This window comes from Micromys minutus, assembly GCF_963924665.1.
Source record: "Micromys minutus genome assembly, chromosome: 13".
NCBI lineage: Eukaryota > Metazoa > Chordata > Mammalia > Rodentia > Muridae > Micromys > Micromys minutus.
In genome coordinates this window covers 769,317-774,118 of record NC_137982.1, presented here as the reverse complement: position 1 = coordinate 774,118, position 4,802 = coordinate 769,317, and positions in this window count along the sequence as shown.

Here is a 4,802-nt window from a genome sequence, read left to right as displayed (position 1 = left end):
TATCCTCAAACTCAGAGTCTACCTGCCTCTGCTCCCCTGGGACCACAGGCATGTGCCAACCACTGCTCGGTTTATAAATATGTATTACATTTATCACTGGCAAATTTAGTTTGTTTGATTAAATAATATCTCTACTTCACTTTAAAGATTCCAAGATTCTTTTATGGCCTCTATCCCGTCCGTGGTTAGCAGAGGGGGAGAATTATGGTAGAGTTGGAGAAGCTTCGGAATGTCTTGTTTTACTTTGCTTTGTTTGGTGGTGGGGAATCAAACCTAGGGTCTGCTACTGAACCGCAGCCCCATCATTATTCTTGATCCTTACCTGTAACGATTTTCCTGGTGCAGGTGTTTGGACCCACTTGGAACCCCAGTGTTGTTATAAATTATTCGAAAGTGAAGGCATTTTAAGATTCACCAAATAAGAAAAGAGCTTTCTCAGACAGAACTTGTTTTACATGACAGAATGCTGCAACCTTGGAAAAACAAGGCAGCTGCAAATGCCTTCTTTAGAAAGTGTCTACTCCTGGGAGGAAGCCTGTAGTCTCATAGACGGTATTGCTCAAGATGCTCAAAATAGGTAATGCCTGCTTTCTACATTCAAAGAAAACTATTAAATAAAGATACTATAGATGAAAGGCTCTCATGCCAAAAGTTCTGACAAGAGCACATAAGTAAGCAGACACTTCTCATGGGCTGAGTAGTTTTGGTGAGTTGAAGAATGTCTTCTTCACAGTGCCCGTTCCTTCTACTCAGCCACTGATCACTGGCTGGAAAGCGTAAATAGTTAGCAGCAAAATGTGGTATTATAAAAAACATGGTATTATAAAAAAAACATGGTATTACAAAAAACATGGTATTATAAAAAGCATGGTAAAAACATGGTATTATATAAAACACGGTATTATAAAAAACACTGTATTATATAAAACACTGTATTAAAAAACATGGTATTATAAAAAACATGATATTATAAAGAACATGGTATTATAAAAAACACGGTATTATAAAAAACACGGTATTATAAAAAACATGGTATTATAAAAAACATGGTATTATAAAAAACACGGTATTATACAAAACACAGCATTAAAAAGCATGGTATTATAAAAAACATGGTATAAAAAACATGGTATAAAAACACGGTATTATAAAAAACACTGTATTATACAAAACATGGCATTAAAAAAACATGGTATTATAAAAAACACGATATTATAGAAAACACAATATTATAAAAAAGGGATAGGAAACCTTTGACAGAGTAAAGGAGAAAGAAAACCCAAGGCATTTCCTGGGTGACCAGAAAGATGACACACACCCAGGAGACCCCATGCTCACCACTGTCTGTGCTAGAGCTCTCTAGGGCTGACCCAAGCTGCTCCAACCATATCATCCTTAGGGTTGGCACCTCCCTGCAGGAACAGTGCCTGGGGATCCCAGGTCCTACCTGGGGGAGCTGAACCACCACATTTGCCCTCTCATGTTCTGCATCTTCTAAGGCAGGCAGGAAGCGATGGTTCCTTAGGCCTTGTCTATAACCCCACTCTCTACTTGTGCTCAAATTCCAGAATGGCAGAGTCCATTAAACATGTCTTGTCAGCTGGCTCAGCCTGTCCATCCACTTCACAGCTGCCGCAGGGCTCTAGTTCTGACCAGGCCTCTCTAGGCCTCCACTCTGCTCCTCCGAGTGATCTCACCCTCACATGATTCCCTCCCAGCCACTCACTGAAGACTTGACAAGTTCAGAAATGAACTCTCCACAGGACTTCAGACCTCGCCTGCTAATGTGCTAAGAGTGCCTTCTTCACCCTTGCCTTGGAACCTGTCCCTTCCAAGTCCAATCTATCAAACAGTCCCACAGTTGCTGCTTTTCTTGTGAGCAGCCTTGGCATCAGCCTTTTCTTCTAATGCCTGCAGGGCTCAGTGCTACTGTGATTGTCTGATTGGGATGCTGCAGCTGCTCTTGGACTCTCAGATACACCACCTCCTCAGCCCATCGTAATCTCCCCACCACTATGACATCATCCTACCCTGGAAATCTCCTCTGACTGGACACACTCCATCTCCCCACACCCCCCTAAGTTATGGGCCCTCCACTATCCTTTTGGTTAGCTTGATTTTCTCTGCCTATTCTCACACAGTCTTCTCCTCCCTTTAGGGTTTTTTTTTTTTTTTTTAACACAATACTCCCACTCCCCTTTCTAGACTAATACAATAACTGAATGTTAGAATATTTCCTAAACTCCAGCTATATGGCTACCAGAAAAAGCAAGCCTAATGTATGCTACTGGCAATCAAGTTTTAAAAAGAAGAAGAAGAGAAAGAAGAACTGTCTTAGCGAGTAAAAAGACCAGGGGGCCAGCAATATGGCTCAGTGCGTGAAGGTGCCAACTTAGGCATACACGCTCTCAAATCAAAGTTTTTTAAAGAAAAATACAATAGTGTAATTTGTGTGGTTCATGCATACATAAGCCAACATCACATATTTTTGCTCAGATACATCCAGCTCCAAGGATAAACCCATTCTAAACATGTCAGGATGGTCATTGCTCCCAGGTGGGGTAAGAGAGGTAACAGACCTGAGACAAAAAGACGCCTTATAATTTAATAACAAAATGAGCAACATCTGATTTAAAGCACAGGCCAAGTACTGCAGTTTCTGTCCAGAAGGGTCATGCAATAAAGGCCCATTCAGCACTTAGTAGTGCTGTTAAGAGGCAGGAACTATTGAAAGGTTGTAGGTCATTGGAGGTGTCTCAAACAGGATAGACCCAGTACTTCCTTGCTCTCTCCGCTTCATCTGATACATTCTCCTGCCATTATCTGTGTCTCATCCTAGACCCAGAGCAACAGGCCAACTGGCCACAGATGAAAACTGCAAGACTGTGAGCCCACAGAAACGGCTCCTCTTTACAAGCTGATGATCTCTTGGTGTTTTGTTATAGAAATATAAAGCTAACAAACACAAAGATATGAAGAGTACACAGAAAGACGCAGCCTAAAATATATGGAAAGCTGATAAAATGATTCATCAGAAAATCATACTTATTGAAACCACCATGTGATGACATTTTGAAGTTAACATGGCTGATGAACTGACGCTATCCTGGGTTGTGGGACGTCCTGGGAAACTGTCCCTTTTATGAGTGACAGTCACGCTGTGTCTCTGCAGAGTGACTGGTAGCCGGCATCAGTAATGTAATGCACACACGACTTTTACTTCAGTTAGACATTTCTCACACTGCTGAGACAGGTCTCAAAAGACAGACGAGCTGCAGGTAGACCTAACACATTATGGTCTATTCTAGCAAACAAGAGAAACCAACCTGTAACCCATGCGTGGGACTGGCTTGGTAAACATGGTATACCCACCCAATGAGACAGTCAACAACTGGTTAGAAATGGTGAGTCTTGAAGATTAATTGTTGAGAGTGGCTGCTAATTTTACAAAAGGGCTCATGGGTTTGAGTATTATTTTTACTATCTGTAAAAGGAAAAGAATAAAAGGGGGGTAGTATGTGTGTGTATGTGTGCTTGTTTATAAATAGAATATGTGTCCTTAAGAAATGGCCTTTGAGGACGTAGTCATGTTTATAGTTCAAAGACAGTTTAGCCCACAACCTCCATGCTGTGTTTACTATATTTCTGTCTTTTGCTAGAAGACTTTGTGTCTCCTAAGCTTATTGCCTTTGTTGCTCATTTAAACTCAGAGCACAAGGCTGCTTTACCCAGAACTTCCCAAGTCTCTCTTCTCCCTTTAGAGGTTTCTTCATCTTTTTAAGGATAAAAGAAGATTGAGGTCTCTATTAAGGGCTAGGGATGTGGCTCAGTTGGTAGAGTACCCAGCAACATAGAAAACTGGTCATGGTGGCACATGCTTATAAACCCAGCACTTAAAATGTAGAGGCAGGAAGATCAGGAGTTCAAGGCCAGTTTGAGGCTAGCCTGGGTACTTGGGCCCTGTCTCCATAAACAAAGGAACGAATGAATGTTTACCATGGCAAATGTACTCAAAGCCCTGGTGTCTTTTTTTAGGTTTTAGAGACAGGGTCTCTCCACATAGCTCAGGCTTGCCTCTGCCTCCTGGGAGTCTTCTCATAATGATAAATAACGAAAGAACGTATCATCACGCTACCCCCATGCTCTGTGTTCCAAGACAACTGTCCCCTCACTGTCCTGCCGGTGGCACATGCCTTCCCATCCTTCCATTCACTCCATTATTCTGTGTGAAAATCAAAGTTTACTGCAGTGCCAGTCACTGTGATCTGAAGCTGTTCCCTGCCCTTTATGAATGGGGAACTTAATCCTCGGTGATTTGTAATTTTGAACCTTCAGAAGTGATTGGGTCACAACGGCTCTCCTTCTCACAAATAAGTTAATGACTTAATGAAGATCACAAGAGTAAGTGTTATAAAGGCCTCTCTGCCTGGCCCCCTCCAGCTCTGTGAAGCCTTTTGCCTGTTAGGCTGCAGTAAGAAAGCCCTGTCAGGTTCTAAGCACACAATCTTGGACTTCTTAGCCTCCAGAATGAGGCTCTCAAGGAAACATCTATTTTAAACAAAAATAACCCAATCTCAGCTATTTTGTTTCAGAGTAGAGTAGGGGTGGTGCTGGGAATAGGGTTGGCATTCAAAGGACTTATGGGAATGGCGGACAGCTGAGGGGCTCTCAGTCCGTAGGAAGCTTGGGCACTGAACTGCGCCCAGCATTCACCCTGCTTGGTGTGGACTGCCAAGCCTGGCCTTCTAAAGGCAATGCCCGCTTCTCTCAGTAACTCTGGCTCCTGTCGGCAGTGTGGCCTG